We start from the raw sequence: 21,169 nt of genomic DNA, 5'->3' as shown, positions 1-21,169 counted from the left end.
TCTGCCTCCAGGCCTCAGCTTCATTATGCTGCGCCCACCTCACCTCCCTTGGCAGGGATCAGCCCAGCCACTGCTGCCAGCCTTGTGTTTCCCACTTGGGACTGGCAGCAAGCACAGCCCATCATAATTGCTGCAAGGAATTTATTTACCAAGGGTCCACATCCCACTACCTGTGAAGAACTGCCATTATAAGCAAGGATGGGCAGGCAGAAAAAAGAAAAGAAAAGAAAAAAAAAAAAAAAAAGATTTTTTTAGCGCCACTGAAACAAACCAAAGGTATAAATACTTTGCCAAGTACTCACCAAGTGAAAAGGAAAAAGCAGGAAGAGAAATCAAGGAACCTAAGGACACGTCGGGAGAGAGAAGGCACATGCATTTGTTTGTTTTCACCACTCTTGTGAAGAATAATTAAATCTGCCACAAACCACCTTCTGCAGTATTCTGAACTAAAAAGAGGAGGTAAATCCCCAAGTAATGTCATCAGCAGGAAAATCAATCTGCTGCAAAATTGGAGACTTCCATCCTTTTTGCTAAAAAAGAGCTGCAGCATATGATAGATAGAGATATGACTTGTGACACATGGAACTATATTAACAAGTCCTCTATTCCATGTAGGATTTCAATATTTATTTGAATTTGGTGGAATTCCAATTTCAAATGAAAACCCAGGCACTGATGGCAGACTACAAAGCAGCTGAAAATTTCCAGCTGGCTTTAATGACACATAATGAAACCATTCCCAGGCTGCACAGCTCACAGCATATTATGCACCGTGCTTTACAAGATCTTCTTTGGTTAGTGATAGCCCTTACAGGAAGATTTCAAATACAATCAATTCCCTCCCTCTGCTTAGAGTGCAGGGCCTCAGCAAGTGTAGGGATTGCTTCTTCATGAAGGGAAAATCCAGCTTAAGGAAACAAATGATGTGTGGGATGTACACCAAAGAGAAAAAACTACTTTGGAGTGCAGAAACTTTCTATATTCAAAATAGGAAGCCAAACATTGTATCTCCACAACTTTTATTTCTCATACCTCTCATGTATGTAAATAATGACACCTCTGAGGAAGGGAGCACTGAAGGAAGAGATCTCTGAGGCAAGAAGCAGTGCAATGAAGCTGCCGCTTAATTATGTTCTCTGCTGGAGTCCCCCACAAAACTCAGCCAAAGGAGTTCCTGCACCTTGAATGACTTTCCTCTAAAAGCAACACCAAAAATTGCTGATATGGCAGAAAACGTCTATAAGAGAGATGTAAATGTAGTGGAGAAAGACCTTGAATGTTATCATGAGTGAGTCTGTAGGCAACATGGAATTTATAGAAATATTAAAATGAGAAATAAAGAGGAAATATTTAGAAGGATCATCATTACTCCAAAGAAAAATGTAATAGTTGATTTCACTCTCTTTCCTTTCCTCTGTTCTGGTTCTTACCTGAGCTTTGTGACTGAATATAAGACAACTACAGAGTGAAAAAAGAGTGTGAGTTACTACAGGACCTACTTGTTGGAAGCATTTTTCTTCTTTTAAGTTAAGGACATTTTTTTTTTTTTTCTCATAGAGATGAGATTTTCTTCAGCAACAAAATATAGAGAAAGTAGTCCAGCAGCTTTACCAGAAGAGAGAAGTTATTTAATAAATGGGCCAGTTTTGTTAGAAGGAAGTTCTTCCATATATAGGGAAATGGTTGGTTTCCTCTAGCATCTACCTGAAACAAATTGAGAGATATCCTGCTTCTCAGACTTTCACAGACATGCCTTCAGAGGCCAGTTGCAACCATGAAGGCACTTTTCACTGTTACTAACACTGATGTAAGTAAAATAAGTGTATATAAGGAATTCTTTCTCTATGGCTTCAACCTCTCTTTGTACCACTGGGGTGCGAGGGTCTGTGTCCTGAAACACTGCCTTTGTTTTCAGGAGTGAAATTGCCCAAAGGCCTCCGCTTCAGCCCATTATTAGATATGCATTGAAGAGCTGACAGAAGCAAATTGGGGCAAGGTTGCTCTCTGCTTGCAGGCCCAGCAGGTACTCAGCAACATCTGCATGAACCAAGCAAAGCAGTGGTCTCAGGAGCAGTACCCTGGCCCCCCCTGCAGCCATCTCAAGCCACTGTTATTCCTATGGCCCCAGAGCTATAGCGTGTATTTCTTTATATAGGTAGAAGTGCAACAGCTCAACCCAAAGAGATATTTCCAATTCAAGAATATATTGGTGCTTAATCACTGCAGTGAAGGGAGAATTAAAAAGGGGGTTTGAAGCCAGGTATTACACGCACCAGGTAAGTGCTCTAAGAGGGATTAAAAAACATGGGTGCAAATGTAACGTTTTTGTATGTGTGGGACAATGAGTCATGAGAATATTTGCCAAATTAATCCTTGCGGGATATACCAAGAGTATCTGTCCTGATTCATAACTGTATGCAAGGTGTAAAGTACTTTTGCTGCCAAGTCTTTTGCTATTTCACATGCAGCCTGCAGCAAAAATGCAGGTATAAAAAGTCATTCAGCACCTTCAAGTTTAAGTAGGAAACAAACAAGATTTTTAAAGATCTCACCTGCACCTAAAATCAGATTTAAATGTGTTAAGTGGGAATTAGGCAAGCAAACCACTGCGCAGATCTACTTCTACACAGTTAGTTTCTCTTCGAAAGCAGAGGAACTCTTCATTTTAATACAGAGTATGCTTGACATAGCTGCCAAAGTTACTTTGCGTAATTCCTTTAAAATATTGCTAACAGGAGGCACCAAAAGTCCTCAGAGCACAGCCAGTGCTAGTGCAAACCCTTCTGGGCTGTCCTGCTCACATGGCGCTGTGTTCTGGAGGTGCTGGTATGAGGGTAAGGGACAGAAGCTCTCACGGTGAAATGGGTTAGGATGTGAATGTACTGCCACTCTGTCACACTGTGACCACTGTGGCAGGGCTCCTCTCCTGCAGAAGCAACAACAAGCAGATGAATCCCCATGAGCAGGACCCCACCTCACTTTTAGCATGTGGGAGAGCTGCCAGCATTTCTTAGGCTTTCCCCACATCATTACCTGGCTCTCCAGGAAGGACACAGTCGATGCCACTGTCACTGTGCAGTGGGAGTATAAGTCTACATGCAGAAAATATAAAGGACACATAGCTTTATCATTTTAAATCATGTCTGATATTATTCTGTCTGTTTTCTGATCTCTAAGTAACATGCAGCAGCATGGACTAGATTTATTCTTCATCATACTTTCCAAGTAACACTGAAATCATTTGGGTGGTGTTACTGTGTATTTGCACCAATGCCAGTGGCTGAAAGTCGGGCTCTAGGGTTTGTGTGTACATTGGCCTCCATCTGTCAGTAATACTTGGTAGTCTTCTTGAGTAGCTACAGGTTGCAGGAATGCCACGTGTGCTGTTCTTCTGGATGGACGATCCATTAAAAACTTTGTCAAGATGTAATCACAGCCTGGCAGCCATGAAAAGGTTAAGAAATGATAGCTACAACTGTGAGCTTCATATTTATGAGTGTGAAGCCTAGTGAAGAAAAGAAATGTGAGTTTGTAAGATTGATGAAGTTTCCAAGTTCTGATGAACTCCACATGTAGGATAAATCTTGCTGTTGAATCACAGTTAAGTTTTAATTGGCTAAATTTACCGATACTTTTTATTGAAAATGCCAGTAACTTTGGAACAAAGAGCTACATGGAACAGGCTGGGGAGGAAGATAAGCCTTTGCCACCTATTCATTATTTATCTTTTTTATTATTTCTAAACTAAATATAGTGAAATAATAGATCTTGATTATCATCATGCCTTCCACATTGTGTTTACGTTAAAAATTTAAAAAGAAATCAATATAAAAGAATTTCAAATAGAGTGCACAGAAAGAAAAAAAATAAAACCCCTTTGTGAAGAAATTATGTTCTTCCTGCAGGAGAAGTGTCTTTGCATGCTTTGAATAGCGGTCTTTCAGTAAGCCAGCTAACAGACTTTGATAGAATTATAATTTTTGATGTATTAGTTGGTCAAAGGAATATTAATGTTGATAGAATTATAATTTTTGATGTATTAGCTGGTCAAAGGAATATTAATGTTTTATCCCAAGAAACACTGCATCAAGATTAGCAAGGTAACATATTTCAGATTTTATTTTCCTCCATTATTAGTGCGAGGAAAAGAAGTCTTTTTTGTACTACCAACTGGAGAACAGCTCCCACCTACTGAGTTTTCTTAATACACTTCATTTCTTGAGAAAATTTAAACTGATACAACTGGGAATGTATTAACAATTCTTTTTTTTTAGAGAAAATATTTACTATTACATCATTATCTGAAATAACGTTTCAACTTGTATAATACAAGGATTCTGCTTACAACCTTATAGTAGTTTTACAAGACCATTTTTGAAAGCGTATTTAAGATTCTTAGTAAATTTTCAGTTATGAATTTTGACTGAGAAAAATAACCACCCCATTACTAATACCTATTTACTCTCCAGCCGCTCCATGTCCCTCTGGTACTTGGGAGCCCAGAACTGGACACAGTGCTCAAGGTGAGGCCTCACCTGGGCTGAGGAGTGGGGCACGGCTACCCCCTTAGCTGCTGGCAATACTCATCTGAATGCACCCCAGGACACCATGTCCTAGGCATACACGTATTTTCCTTTTGCTGTGGCTGTGAATCTCCTAGTAACATGAACAGAAGTGAAGTATTCAGCCTTAACAACCCTGCATACTCAAAATTAGCTAGTCCCTGTGAGTATCATAAGGAAGGAGTAAATATATTTTTTAAAGAGTCATGCACATTTTATGATTTTACATTTTCTTTTGGGTTCACATTTTAGAATTCACTTTTTCAAAGTTTTCATTGCACCACAGAGGACAGAGAACTTACTAAAAAGATGGAGTTATAATCACAAGACTTCAGGAAATTGTGATTTTAGAAATATACCAAATATCTTTATGTTACAATAAAACTGGAGTGATGGCAATGCCATCAGGACAGTAGAGAATATAAACAGAGATATAAATATGGGGAATGACCTGACTTTTTTAGATCTTTTCTATTTTAAAGCCCTAATATTTTAAATCAGAGAACTACTAAACCCAGGTGGATCTTCAAACCCTGCCATAGATACATTTTTCACACTGCTTTACTTCAATCATGCCCTTAACTTCTTAAAGTCTTAAATTTTTAAATTTAAGATCTTACAGTACTGACACAATACTAAAATCACAATTATATTGTTAGCAGTTTGGCTTCATTATTTGCATCTCCTTTCACTAAAACCTGAAACAGAGAAACTAATCAGTCAAAACCAGAAGTCACAGTTGAGTAAAGCCAGCTGTCTTCTATTTGCCCATAGCAGTGGGTGGAAGTGAACAAATTCAGCTTTTTGTGGGGGAGCTGTGTTCTTTGAAAAAAACAACAAAAAACACCAATGCTGGGTAAAATGTTAAGTGCTTAAGATTCACACAGAGACGAGATTCTTTTTTTTTATTTTTTTTTTCCTGTGGTATCGAAAGTTGCCACGGTGTTTATGAACACCAGTTGTTCACAGCCACTCTGTAACTGATGAATTGTTGGAACACCTGGCAGCATTTGAGATCCAGGGCATGATTTTCTTTAAAATTTGTCATGAAGGGACTCAATTTCCTTTGTGGTATGTCACTTACTGAGCTTTAAAAGGGCATGGGTTGTTGTTCCTTTCAAATAGTTGCCACATGGACTGAGGCTTTTCCCTCTGGAAATTCACCCACCTTCCGATGTCAGATTTTTCTCACATCTGTAGCAGCCCCACAGCTTTTACAGCACTGTTCGCAGGGTGGATGAAAAGTAGCAGTCAGGTGCTAGGTTTTACATCCCTTTTGTGTCACTCATCCTCTAATCTAGTTCAGAGAAATCAGCTGAGATATTTTAACTAGGAGTTACTGCTGCTGCATGAAGTATCTCCTCTCCTACCCTCCATTTCCTCTTCTCAAATGCTCATACCTTACTTTTTTTTTTTTGGTAGCATATGCTACAAAAACTGACATAAATGTTCAAATAATTTTACTTCTTCTCAACACAGTCATTACGATAGCCTGCTCTGCTTCAGACTCAGAGTCAAGAAGGCTTCTTTAGGACAGGTACAGAAAGTACCGTCTCCCTAAATCAGCTGTAGTAAGAGCAGGACATGGACCGAGGGCAACATATGTATCTAGCCAGGTTCCTGCCTTCATTTCCAGGATGATCTGTCTCCAAAGCTTTGCTTTTTTCCAGCTTAAGGGACAAAAAAACAGCTTATTCCCTGCATTTATGTGTTTGCATTCTTCAGTCAGTGAGGTGGAAGAAATAGATGGACAGAGGACTTATGCCTCATTCAAGTGTTGCCTTTACACTGCCTTTCATAGCCTTTGGTTTGCAGAAAGCTGGAAGTCTGGGAAAATGACCAGTTCATTGATCAGATATTAGTGGGAATGAAAGGCCAGTATTTACCTAATAAACTGCATTGAGGAGGTATGAGCAGGGACTTTTCCAAACCCTCAATTTATACGTTTCATGTAGAGGAAATGTTATGGTCCTTGGAATGTATTTATCTAGAGATAGCTAAATATCTTTTATATTCTATTGCTTTCTTCTATTTTGCACAATAATTTCATTCAATGCTTTGTAGTCTAAACTAATTTCCTCCACCACAGCATTTTATTATTTGCTGATTGTCCCTAGGTAGCTTAATTACTGGTAAGAGGATAATGAAGTAAACCTGGAGCCAATATTTAAGTAGAGTGGAGCTACTCTAGTGTAATGAGCATTTTAAATTTGCATTTTAGTACTTTATAAAGACCTATAACAAAATACCACCTTCCCTCCTGCCTTGCCTATTAAAAGGCTGTCAGGAGTTAGTACGCTGCAATTAACACCAAGGGGCAACGTGCCTTCCAGGAGGGGGTGCCTGCTGCTGGGCAGGCTCTTCTGGGGTTTCATCTGCTCTCAGAGCATCCTCACTAAAACAGAAAAACAAGAAAACCGGGGTCTTAAAAGGTTTCCTGGTGTTTTTTTCTTTACCTCAAGGAGACCATTAGGAGTTAGCGCTGATGTCCTTGCATGTTCTAGCCAAGTTCATTATTTTCTATCTACTTAACCAAGTCTCATAATTTCATTGTATCAGCCAGACTCCACTTCTTAAATGTTTTGCTTTTCTTGCTGCAACTGCAGCAAACTTCAAACCCCAGCTGATTTCATTTCCAGAAGCAGAGTAGAATTCCCTTTACTCTCTCACACAGTCTGTGGGGTGTCCATCCAAGATATCAAAAACAAGCCATGCACTGGTATGCTCTTACAAAGGGCTGGATCAAGGGTGCTGCATTGGCAGGCACCCAGGGTACTCCCAGGTGTACCTGTGCTGGGTTCAGGAGGACAAATGCCTACTCAAGCCATTGCAGATGAGGTCTCCTCCATTTGGGTGCAAGAAGTAGGAAATAAGGGGCTTAGTTCTGCGTAAAGTAACTGTGCCGTGCCTCTTCTCCTCAGATTCAGACAATGAGCCCAAGCTCGCTTCGCTGACTGTCACAGATGTAGCTCAAAAGTCTAAACGGGAATTTGAGTGATAGCTTGTCTTCTGCAATTTCTTTTCTTTATGATTTGTATGGAGGGACTTAATCAGGTATGGCCTAGTATGTGACAGCAAATGATGCTTTGTTTCCAGTTGTTCATGTGCTATATAATGTGTAAAACAAAGGCCTCAGACTATACATATTGATATTAGCCTCGCAGACTCCTCATGGGATCTACAAGGATGTAATGCCCTCAGTCACATTTCTTAAGTCTTTGAAGTGTTACCATTTTATAGCTACAGGACTTGGAATGCGAAAGGTACTGTATAAGCCATTACTGACAAGCAGTCTTGTAGGAACTAAATTTCTAATCTTTTCCTTTAAACCATCAAATTCATTTTGATGCAATTTAGGAAATATGTAGTATTTCAATCATGAGGTATTTTATTTTAGTAAAAGTAATAAGGGAGCTTCAAGGGCTGTGATTATTACTGAATAACCACATCCCTGGAGAATTACAGCCATTTAGATACTCTTTGTGTCCAATTAAAATATGACACTGTAGGATTAAATGTTAGGACATATATGACGAGTAATGATTTCATGCCTTATTAGGTGCAAATAAATGTTAACAGGACAAGAAAGATAACAGGTCAAATTAACTCTTGGGGCAAGTGGAAAACACTCTATTGGATTATGCACATTCTATGCCAAATACACCATGACTGGATTCAATCAAGTATGTTTTTATGGCTATGATATTTATGGTGCATATTGACTCTGTTATATATGCATACTGCACTGTAATTCAGGAAGACTCAGCTCATGGACTGAAGATCCAGTGATGAAAACACTGGTCTCCCTCAGGCTTGTTTTACGGGAGGTGCCTGAGAAATGCAGGCAAGTCTAAGGGTCCCTTTGCTGTGGGTATGAAGTTCAACATCAGAGACATCTAACACATATCTCTTCATGGCGATAGATGAAATCTGCTATGATTAGCACTGTAGCATTTCATTCTAGTCACCCTGCTTTTCAATCACACTCAGTCTTTGGCTAGATTTCTTTCCAAGAAAAGGGAAGAACTAAAACTGCACCAGCTATCACTGAGCTGCAAACCACCTAAATTATCTAGTAGCAGTAGGCAGAGGAGAGGAACTGGGATTTGTTCTGAACCTGCTGAGGGGGGTTCAGCTCCGAGGTCTGGTCTGGGGAGACATAAGGAGCTGTCAGCAGTCAGGAGCTCTCTCTTAAAGTCTTCAGTTACCTAAACCTCCCTCACAAGAATGACAACGACTTCAGGGCTGCACTCTTCTCCTCCCTGCTTTAACCAGTAACACAGTGAGTATTCCCCCATGGGAAAGAGCAGCAGAGGTTGTCCTTTGCTATCCAAAAGGATTTAAACGCACACTGGACCCTGCGTTTTCTTGGTCTGTTCTGTGACTGAGTTTCTTTCAACCGCTTCTGTTGACACTGTTGCACTTAACATGAAAGGAATAAATATTTATTGATGAATAACACAGAGGAAGACTAGCTCTGTGGCCCAGGGTATACTCACTTGTGTAGGAGGGAGAAATAAGCCTGTAGTGAATTTTTGGAGGATACACTGGAATTCAGTCTCCCCTTCAGTAGACACATGCCTTGACAGGCTACAGCACCACTCTTCCTACTTCTCTTTTGGACAGATTAATAATAGTATCTTTCACAGATTTCTCAGATCCCCTTCAGCTCAACAGAATAATGTGTATGCTTAAAGGCAAGCATGCAATTAAGCTGATTACTTCATTTAGAGACAGCTTTATATAACTGTCCTTTATGTGAGCTAAGTTTTGCACACCTTTAAATAAGAAAATATTATCATGGTCTTCATATTACCTTTCCCTAAAGTAGGATCATTTCTAAAGCTTGGAATTGATATGTCATGTTACATATGCGGCATACTGTGTAATGCCAGTCCCTAGGTTATATAAGCATGACAAATTAGCTGGAGGGAATTTGCTAAGAGCCATCACTTTCATTCAAATCTTCTCAAACCTCTCAGAAAATCTCCCTGGAGATGATGAAAAAGGTGACCAATCCACTTTATTTTTGAAAATTGGTCAACCTAGGAAAAGAGAGGATAAGTAAAAGCTAGTGATCAAATCTTTCAAATGTAGCCCATGGTAAATCTACTGGACAACACTCCTTTGCTTATGTCAAAAAGATACTAAATTTGAAATATAATTGAGAAAAGGTTGCTATTTAAAAATAAACTAACCTTCCTGACTTCACTGTTTAGTGAAAGAAGGCACATTATGATTTATGGCTCAGTGGTCATATTTCTATATCTTCATTTTTATTAAGTAATTACAAATTTCACAATACACCAATTCAAAGGGCATACTTCTGCTGATCACATTGGGCAAAATCTTTCAACAGATTTTTCTCCAGTAACTGTTGTGACATTTTGTAGGTCAAATGGATCACAACTGTGGGCTCTAAGCAAGCTGTGAAAGGCATGAAATAGTTTTTACTGCTTCACAAATCTATGCTGTCAAGAGCAAATCTTGACCTTTATGCAGTTTTAATTAATTTGATAAAAACCTTTAGCATGGTGAGGTAATTTAGAGATATATGAAGAAGACTTGGATGTCCAAGTAGTTTCTGTTGGCAAGCATCCATGATGGAAAGCAAACAAAGGTTCATGACAGTCTATCAAACTGTCCTGTAGCAGTCAGAAGTGTCTTACATCCTATCCTGTTTATTCTGTTTTCAAACACCAAAGCCAGGCAAGGTGACCTGCAACCTAAACACTAGCATTACAATTTGCTTTCAGGCTGCCTGAAGATGATTTAACTTTAGCAAACTACATATGAGGTCTAAGGTTAGCAGATGGATTTGCAGGAACTCTGCTGTGCTAGTGACTTTGTACTAGCAGTTTGCTACAGTAAGAGGTTTTGGTGCTTGTAGGACTCATCTGCTTCTGCAAACCTCTTGGACTGACTTGAAATCTGAGAGAAGTTAAAAAATTGTGCCAAGCAACTCCCTTCAACTTTTAGTTATCCATGGAAATGAACATCTAGCATAAATTTGCATGACTTCAAAGTATGTTGAATAATATGATAACATTTCCAGTAAGGTTTCATTCCTATAAAGTTAGCATGGTCTCAAGCTGACTTATGAAGTGAGTCAGTGTGATACCCCGGTCAGATAATCTTATCATGTGTCATGTTTCACTTTCATATCATACACTGACTAAAGAGGTATGACCAGCTCACAAGTAATACACTCTTGTAGCGTTCTGACTGTCAGTCCTGTGGAATCAATAGCAGTGTCACAGGGATGATGGGCCTACTCTGTGGTTTGGATGAAAAAGATACAAACATTAGTTTATGTATTATGGCTAAAATTCCTGTGCTTTAAAAGTCATACTTGTTCTGCTCTAAAAAAAAAAAAAATAACTCTTTAAAGTGGATATGACTAAGTAGAATTCAGAATGTAAATATCATTCTGTATATTGCTGTTATGCATTGCCTTTAGAATGGGCATGATACAGATGGATACAAGTATTGTCTGCGAAGAACGCAGAACTGAACAAAAGAAAAAGCATCACTACCCACAAACAGAACAGGACACACTTAAGTTCCACCTGGAAAATTAATAGTGGTTTAATGCTATTACCTGCTCATGTTTAGCACAAATATTTATAAGTAGTAGAGGGTCAGTCTTAGTTAGCAGTTACATCTGATAATCTAAATTCCACGCCAACCAACTAAATTGTGCCATCCCATTCGTTAAGATGGAAGTGAATGCCTGAGGAGACACAGAAAGGCATACATTCTTAGTGTGAAGGCATGGCAGACTATGGAATTATTCAAGAATATCTATTCCACTTTAGATTTGCATTTCATCACGCTGAAATGTCAGGTGTTGGCATGCCCTAATTTTTAAAGGATGACAAGTAAAGACGGGTGTTTTTCATAATGAGACCATTCAGTGAACAAAATCAAGAACCTGAAGGTTCAGGACACCTAATTAGGCATGGATTCTCAGGCCTGTTTCACCTGGAAACTTACAAAGCAGTTATTTTACTGAGAAAAGTGATCCTAATCAGGATATGAGCATTTTTTTTTTGTTGTTGTTGTTTTGTTGTTGGTGGTGGTGTTTTTTGTGTTAGTTGTTGTGGGTTTTTTGTTGTTTGTTTGTTTGTTTTTATTATTATTATTACACTCTGGAATCTCTCAATCCTCATTTACATATAGCAACACAACCACCTAATAAAAGCAAGGTTAGATTTTACTGTGAAATTACAAATCAGATCAAGAGATCCTGCATGCACTGCTTCAAGAAGTTTGATTGCATGTTATTTGGTACTAAACTCATAGACACAACCCACAGCAACCACAGTCACACTGGCTCCTGCTATGCCCATGGTCATAGGCACAAGCTGTGGCTTTTGTCACTCACTTGAAATCTTCCTAGTCTGTAAAAATTTTCTGTATACACAAAAGTAGAAGCTATTCTCCATTTCGGAAAGATTTTATCTGACATCTTCAGGCAATGAAAGAGATCTCCTGAGGATTTATTTTATTATTATTTTATTCTTAAGATTTCTTAGCAAGGGAAAGGTGTTTCTATGTAGAAATCTCAGAGTAATCTTTAAAGCTACTTAGAAACAGTTGTTTAAATTAAAACATCAAATTTAAAAGCACCAAAGGCTTATAGCTATTAAGAACTCTAAGGTAAGAAAATTTGCTTTCCTATGTTCCCAGCCACATCTCTGACTTGCATGGGAGAGTATAAGTGTGCTCGCTGAGGAGCAGAATACAGTGTGGAAACTGGCAGCCCCAGAATAGGCTAGAACATCTGAAAGGAGCTTTTGAACCTAATGTAGCTGCCCTGAAAGGAAGAAACCTAGCCTGTCATTTTAAAAAGGATTTCACTTTACAGCTCCAATCTTAAACTCAATTGCAGAATCAAAACAGGAGAAAGGCACCGATTCTGTGCTAAAATATAACTATATGAGGCTGCTGTGATCCTAGTGCAGTCTGTGGAGTGAAGTGTAAGACTAATGAACCACATGAAAGTGTAATGCCTATCAGAATGCTGTCTTCACTGAGGCTTCTTGGCACTACCACAATACTAATATAAAGCAGGGGCATAATTAACTGTTTAGAAATGTATGTGAAAGAAAGGCAGGATAATAACCTTTCTTTGCTCAAACCAATGAGAACTTTCTTAAACGTTGGTAGGTCCCATATTTCATCCATTATATTCATCAACAATACAATGCAATAGTTTCTGATTTATATTCTTTTGTATTAAAATTCCTCCTATATAACAGTATTTTATAGCTGACTTTGAAATATTGCAACTTAATTATGATTTCTTAAAACTGTACTACTCTTATAAATATTATAAGTACTGCTGCTTTAAAGCATGAAGGCATTTTAATTGGATTGCATAAATAGAGTACACATTACTGTTTCCAAGATGAAAAGAATGAATATGGAATGGTAATCCTTTATGTAATCATACACATGATAGATTATATCTGGGTTTCTGGGAAGACAAAGGCTGTTGTATACAGCTACCGGAGCTGAGCAGCACATACTTTTCCCAGCCCTGCAATTTTTTTGCTTTTTAGCATAATACAGTGCAAACAGAGAGAATCTAAATCTCAACAATTCTCATGAATAAAGAATTTGAAAAAAAAAAAATTGCTTGGGCCTGACTTTTTTTTTTTTATGTAAACATTAATTCAAAATTCTTGTAACTGACAAGCTAGCTGAAATATTGAAATTAAAGAGCATGTTGATCCAGATACACCATATTTCTTTAAATGTCAACCTTTAAAATGTCAGAAGTTTCCTTAAAATAAAAAAAAATAAAAAATCAACAAACTCTACAAGAGTATTCTCTTTGACAGATTATAAGAAAAAGTGACCAAAAACTTCATGAATATGCCTAAGGGGCCCCTTGGTGAGAATACCTAAAAATGAAATAAAATTAGAGAACAGAAAGGCTCTGATGTGCAGAAATGATCTTAAGAAACAAAAATTTCTTTACTAAAAGACTGCCTTGGTGGATTAGGAAAGAGCAGTGGATGTCATTTATTTTGATTTTTAGCAGGACTTTTGACGCTTTGTCCTCACTGAAAAACTGAAGAAGTACAAAGTAGATAAGAGGACAGTGAGCTGGACTGTAAACTGAATGACCAGCACAGATGGTTGTGATCAGCAGAATAACGTCCAGCTGGACGCCAGGAACAACTGGTGAACTACAGCGGTCTGTACTGGGGCTAATACTATTTATCATCTTCATTTTGTCCAGTGACAATGGACACTCGGACATTATGCCAACATCAGCAAGTTTGCTGATGATACAAAACTGTGAGGAGTGGCTGATACCCCAGCTGGGTGTGCTGCCATCCAGAGGGACCTTGGTAGCTGGAGAAATAGGCAGAGAAGAACCTCACAGAGCTCAACAAAAGGAAATGCAAATTTCCACATCCATGGAGGAATATCCTCCAAGGAGAGGCTGTGAGAGCTGGAACTGTTCAGCCTGGAGAAGAGAAGGCTCAGGGTGGCCTTATCCATGTATATAAGTACCTGAAGGCAAGAAGAAGAGGGAGCCATGCTCTTCTGTGTGGTATCCAGCGACAGGACAAAAGGATATAGGTACAAACTGAAATACAGGAAATTTTTTAAACATAAGAAAACACCTTTTCTGGGAGGTCAGCACACGTTGTCCCTGGAGACTGTGAAGTCTCTTCTTGGAGACATTCAGAAGATAACTGGACCTAGCCCTGAGCAGCCTGCTGTCACTGACCCTGCTCTGAGCAGAGGGTTGGACCACAAAATTCCCGGAGGTGCCCTCCTGGCTCAGCTGACCTTTGATGCTGTTCTGTGGCCCCCTCCTGGAGTTTCAGCAGTACTCTTCACAAAATTGTCATAAGACTGAGGTCCAAATTCATAAACTATCCTGGGTAAAAGTAACAGAAATCATGTCTGAATTAACAGGTGTCAGGTCAGTGTCAGTGACAGTCAGCTGTGTACGAAGAAGAAACATTTTCTGTGCATCTAAATCTAAGGCAATTTTTCTTTCAGTTACTTAAGGGCAGAGTGTTAGGACAAGTAAATGTAAGGGAACACCTGCAAACACCACTGTTTATCAAGGACATGGACAGGGAAAGTGTCTACTGGCAAAACTACAAAATTGAGGCAGCATCAACTTCACATGCTTAAAAACAAAAGACATATCCAGTGTTTTCTAAGCCAGTCTCAGATAATGGAATGCAGACAAAAGATATTCAAGAGAGCTGGAATGGCCACATTTCTCAATAGCAGAAAAACATTTTTCTTCTGATGATTTTGTGAGAGCCTGATGAGTTTCAATAATATGTCATAATTTGACAGGTTATCCCTGATTTTTAACTAGAAAATGAGACAAAATTATTATGTTTGTCACAACTATATTTTATATCTTAAACTCTTCTAATGGTGTTATGTGATGTATGTTATATAAAATGGCTATTGTCCCTTGCAGACCTTCATGGTCTGTGGTTAAACTAAATGCCAAACCTGTGTGAAACTTGTAGTCTGAGATACACAGATCTTTCTTTCTTTTTCTTTCTTTCCTTCTTTCTTTCTTTCTTTCTTTCTTTCTTTCTTTCTTTCTTTCTTTCTTTCTTTCTTTCTTTCTTTCTTTCTTTCTTTCTTCCTTCCTTCCTTCCTTCCTTCCTTCCTTCCTTCCTTCCTTCCTTCCTTCCTTTCTTTTCTTCCTTCCTTCCTTCCTTCCTTCCTTCCTTCCTTCCTTCCTTCCTTCCTTCCTTCCTTTCTTTCTTTCTTTCTTTCTTTCTTTCTTTCTTTCTTTCTTTCTATTTTCTAAGTTTCTGTATAGAAATTTGGACTAGTTGCATTGTAACATTTGCTGGATAAACTTTTCAGCAAAATTGGTTTATTTCTCAGTAAGAACTTGTTTCAAGCTTGATTTTTAGGCAGAACAATACAAATCTCAGTAGCTCCATGCAGTTATGTTTCCAAGCAACACTGAAGGCAGCCCCTGGGGATTTGTCTGTATGTACACTCCAGACAAAACTCACAAAATGGAACCTTCCATCAACTACAGTAAAACTTTAAAACTCCTTGAAAACTTCATGACTAGAAGGGGAAAAAATTGTGTACGTATATGCTAACCTGACCATTTTGTTACATTTCTTCAGATATTTTTTAAACAAAAAAGGAAAATAAATGATGTCTGCTAGTGTATTTGCAGTAAAAGGTCAAAATATCTGATGTCTCTGTCCTTTCGGTATTATTTCCTGGGAACAGCAAATACCTAGGAACCTGAACACACAGTAGAATCCCTTATTAAAAGATATCATTAGGAATATCACAATTCTTAGTGGTAGCAATATTAACTGATACAAAGGTGTTTGCTTTTGACAAGAGAACAAAAGAAAGACCTCTTCAATTCACGCTGTCCTGTCTACATTAACCTTCTTGTGACTATCAAAGATTTCTACAGCTATTTTTCCCAGTACTGGGCATAAAGTGTTTTCAGAAATATTAGTTAATATAAAATAAAAAATAGAACCATTATTATGCCTCCAAATTTCAATATAAATTAAAAAAATATATATATGAAATATAAACTGTGTTCTTGTGCTAAACACTGTCATCAGGGCTAAGGATCTTGTTCTAAGCTATGGAGAGCCTCTAAAGGTTAACCTTTCCATTGGCCAAAGTATCAAACCCATCCAGTGGTATCCTTTAAAGGTTAAGCTTTCATTTATTTAGTGTATTGTTCAAATATATTTTAACTTTTTTTTTTTTTTGGTGCATCTCACACCTGCTTGAAATCTGATTTTGACTAAACAAAATTAGCACCAAAAAGCATTAGTAGCACTGCTTTCTGGAAAATAAATTAGTAAATAAATCACAAAATTCATGAGGGCAGAAAGAGATTTTTTTATTTGTGTCACGTATGAAACTCTTGTACAAAGCTCTGTGGGTACAGCCCCTGAGGAGTCACAAACTGTTTAAAATAGAGTCAAAAGGTATTATGAGGATAAACACCAAGGCAAGGAAGCCAGGCTGTACACTGGTAGCAAATGGTGGTGGCTGCCTGTGACTCCCATATGCTCTTGTGTTTCACCAGGCTTTCAAAGGAGACCTTTCCCTGGGGCTATCTGTGAAAAGGGAAGGTGACAAGAAGGAGCTTGTGTGAGCAGAGCCATCAACACCTGGCCCAGACTAGGAAGTGCCGCAGGGAGGGCATTGTACTTGTTTCCGCTGAACAGGCTTGCCCTCCTCATGGCATCATGACCTGCATTTGAACTTCTCAGAAACAGCAGCATTTGTCTTCCTCTAAATCCTCTCAGAGATGAAACATAAGAAACATTTCACTTGTCAGGACTGTTTACTACTTGTTGAAGTAAATGTAAATCCGATGTTTCTCTAAGCAGGAGCTGACAGCTTTATTCTGCAATGATGCATCCATAGACTTCTTGGCATTTGATTTTACTATTTTGATGCTAGAATCTCTTTCCTGTGATTTAGTGTCAAAGCAGTAAAGTCATCTTGACCTGTTTAGACATTTTCTAAATAGCAGACTTAAAAATAAGAGGCAATAGCATGATAAGAAAGAACTGAACTGTGTAGAAGTATCAACACAGGTACCTATGATTGCTTTTGTGTATCTACAGTATCTCCAAATAATTTTTTTTCAGCAGTTGCTGCCCTTAATGAAGTTACAGTTTCAGTAGATGAAACGATTAAAATCGAAGCACATGAAGTAACAGAGAACACTGAATGCCAGTTACTGATCCTTCTTTGAGGTGTCCCTGTAGCATCTTCATTTCAACCAAGCAATTCACTCTTTCTCCTGGTTGTGACTTGAGTGGTTACCCTTCTGACTCTGCCAAGTCAGAATAGGAAATTACCAACCAGACCAAAAAGACCAGGAGGTTTCTGAAGTCTATAGAGACTTCTGTCACTTGAAGGACCGTCCTAGTCACCCTGCACCATAGTCTGCATCTGCTGACTGAACAGTGACTTGTTTTTAATAATTCTGCTTGCTTTTTTTTTGAGTCATAGTGAACTGATTCCATTTAATTACATGGTCAATTAGCTATTAACATTTTAATTATAATAGCATTATGGTTGTCCTTAAAGAAATTATGCCCCTATGAAGACAATTGTGCTTTAAGAAACATTTCACCACTACATTTGCTGAGGAAAGAAAGAGGAAAACAAACTATGTAATGGAGTGTGCATTGTTTAAAAGAAAAAATAACACAAGATCATGGGTTTGCTTTCTAATTCTGCTACATTCTAACATCATCATGTCTTCCCAAGATTAAGGCTGTGTAGGGCACTTTGACCCTCCACCACAACCAAGAATAACTTTGGAGCAGCTCTAATCTGTATTTGGCTGTAGAAAGGTTTCCTGTGGTTCATCTCCACTGTTTAAGTCAATATATGTCAAAGTCATGGGACTGCTGTTGAAAGCACAAAACTTGTCGTAGATGTTCATGTTTTGATTGATTTGAGATATGGAGCTATTTTGAAATGTTTCAGTGTCATTAGGACATCAGTCTAGGAGCTTCTTTGTTGCTGAGAGTTTATTTCATTTTGTTCTTAATGGACTCTCTGCAGTATCTATCTCATTTACATCTGGTTTGACTCAAATGGCTGTCACATTATCTGGAAAAGCAAAGTACAAAATCAATAATTGCTATAAGTCTTTATCACTGCCACAAACTTTTAATGTTTAATCTCAAAACTTTCTTTCTGTGTGAAGTTTTATCCATCAGTTGATATGGATTTTGTTTTAAATCTTGCAAAGTAAATCAGAAGGCCTTTAGCTAAAGTGTACATTTCAGGAATAAATACCATATAAAAGAATTTTATGATATCGGGATGTGTCAGTCCCATATTTAGGAGTGTATATATGTCATGTATATTCTTTGTAACTGATATTTAGCCTCTACAGTAGCATGCTTCTGTCACCTGCAGCTTCTAGTTCCCTTTTTCTGCTTCCCATTTGACAAGCACTTTAACTGTCTGCACACCTCTGTGCACTTTTCTCCATTCATACTGTTCCACTCATGCTAAGGACTGTAGTTTTATAGCAAACGGCTTCTATTGACAACTGTTCAGTAAATATATCATGAGCAGGAAATTCCTTCTAGGTGTGGCTTTCTGGACAAACATCTCTACTCTGCTGGCACGAACAGTAACAGGTAGTGCAGTCACAGAAACATAAGGTGTTCAGTCTCTGTAAGTATTTCAGTTAATACAAGTTATATTTTGTGTGTTTGCAGAACCTTCATTATTTTTTTCCTGCAAAAAATGAAACTGCCTCTGTAGTGTTTGGAAATCAAGGGCCATGTGAGCCTGTTGCTTATGTTTAGCACTCTAGAAATTGTCATATTTGCAAAACCAAGTCAAAACCACTAAGTTTTCCAAGCTAGTGAATACTGCAAAGACTCCAAGTCATTGCGCAAGTATCCAGAGAATGACTAGTATCCATTAGTATGACAGCTCTTGTTTTGGTCTGTTCGAAAAAGTATTTGTCCTTTCTTCTCCCCAGTCATAGGGACCTCTTCCAAAGTGTTTTCACTGATTGCTAGATGATTGATTGTTATAGTTTCTGCTGATTAAGAGTTCTTAGGTATAAAATACAGTAAATACAAAAAAGGCTTGCGATCAACGTGGCAGAATAGTGCTTGCTATTTACTTGGTACATTGCAAATATCTGTCATATTGTTTTGAGATTTCTAACCAGCACACAATATGTTCTAGAAGTGTCTCTGAACAAATCTGCCATATGAACAACAGACGTAATATCAAGCCTTAACACATTTTTAGCTGTTCATTGATGTAGAGGATAATCTTGTTTGATCCCTGAAAGTCATATTGATGTCTGGGTACAAACTGTTGGAATGCATCAAGAACTTCAATAGTAGCATCAGGAAGGTCACTATCACACTATGATGCAAAGTTTACTTTATTTCCAAGGTATTTTATCAGAGTGGTTATCTTGCTTGATAATAGCTTGTTATTTTTAGAGGGAGATGGAGGACAACTTTAGGTTTCATGATGAAAGAATGCTTGTAAGTTACCTGCTTTCTTCCAACAAGCATTGAATAATTATGGGAATAAAAGAAGACAATCTTGCTGGATCTTTCATGAAACATTATTGAAGAAATCATATATGAAGAAATATTTCTGGATATGGGCTCAGGTCATGTTTATCTTCAATTCACTTTTTTTTTTTCTCACAAACTTATTATATAGTGAGAGGTCAGCATATAGAATGATCTTTAGGTTTTCTGCAAACATGTAAGGATCACCTGCTAAGAATTCCCAAAGAACCCAATGCATGTTTTTTAAACACAGTCCCATATTTTCCATCAATTGATTAACACAAAAATGTGTCCACAGAATGACTGCTTGAAAATCACAGTGTGTGAGCCAAAGGGGGTGGTAGCCAGATATGGTTCTCTCATTCCAGTCACATCAGTCTTTGTCCCAAAATTGTGTCTCTGCTTTGTCAGAGCCACAGTAGTGTAAAGTAAAAAAATAAAAAATAAAAAAATCTGAATCAATTTCATTGTGCAAATCTCTTACAGAGAAGTCATATTAGCCACACTAGATCATATCAACATTCTTTCCCCTTTTTCTGCACATTTCTGTGCTTTCTCCCCTGCTGTCTGACTATGCTCTGCTTTCCAAGCATCATCATAATTCTGTGATCAAGAAGCTGAGGGTCATGTGTGCAGCACTATATGTATTATTGTGGATATATTGGTAGAACCTATTATGTGCTTATTATTTAGTTTTAGTCTGCATGAGGAGAACATCCACTACAACAAAAGTCTACAACATAATTAAGTAATTCCTTATTACATATTTTCTCTCATATATTTCTTCAGGTTTTTACTGATATTTCATCTTAATGTTATGGATGCAGAATGCATGAAGAAAAAAATAGAGGACATCATTCAGTGTAAGTTTGTTCCTGTACAAGTTCTCACAAATTGATCCACTTCTACTAATGACAGCCAGTGTTATTCATGCCAAAACTTGTTCTATTGCAAAATTCAGCACCCTTTTGTTATCGGATAGAGGTAATAGAGGTAATTTTTACTAAGCTTGTCTCTTTCCCATGGTGACATTTTGTTTAAATAAGAAAATCTGTGTAAAGTGTCTTTGTGCCTATGGGTGAATTTATTTGAAGTGTAAAATGTCAAACTGGCAACAGCAATAATCCTGTAAATTAGGTATGTCAAATAATGTACATGTAGACTTTTGATTCATCTAAGAATGGAAAGATTTTTTACACTCTATTTTGAGAAACCTGAGTCATGAGCTCCCATTTCTTAATTGGTACTTTTGACAAAAGTGAGGAGTGCACCGATAAAAATATATATATATATTTCAGAAAATCTAGAGTAAAATTAACACCATCTTCCAGCTCAGCAATTCACAGAAAGAGAAAAGAAAGGAAAGTAGATTTCTCCATTGCATGTAAACCAGTGTACAGTTTCACTACATATTCAACATAGGAATAATTGGGAAACTCTTAAAGTTAAAAAAGAAACTTTTTTTATACTAACTAATAAAAACATCATAATGAACCCTTTTTCTGTTTTCTCCTGTAATCTTTGGAGTACATC

At 37.8% G+C, this 21,169-nt stretch overlaps 1 protein-coding gene and 1 long non-coding RNA gene across 2 annotated transcripts in view; both read right to left on the bottom strand.

The window, feature by feature from the left end:
* Positions 1 to 21,169, bottom strand: part of LOC310899249 (inositol 1,4,5-trisphosphate receptor-interacting protein-like 1) — a 417,910-nt gene that overhangs the window by 187,858 nt on the left and 208,883 nt on the right. The gene's annotated exons all lie outside the window — the stretch shown is intronic.
* The window catches only part of LOC310898187, a 42,673-nt gene that overhangs the window by 19,950 nt on the left and 1,554 nt on the right, over positions 1 to 21,169 (bottom strand). The window lies entirely within an intron of this gene.

Source organism: Anser anser (assembly GCF_964211835.1).
Source record: "Anser anser genome assembly, chromosome: 4".
Lineage (NCBI taxonomy): Eukaryota > Metazoa > Chordata > Aves > Anseriformes > Anatidae > Anser > Anser anser.
This window is presented reverse-complemented; position numbering and strand designations above follow the sequence as displayed.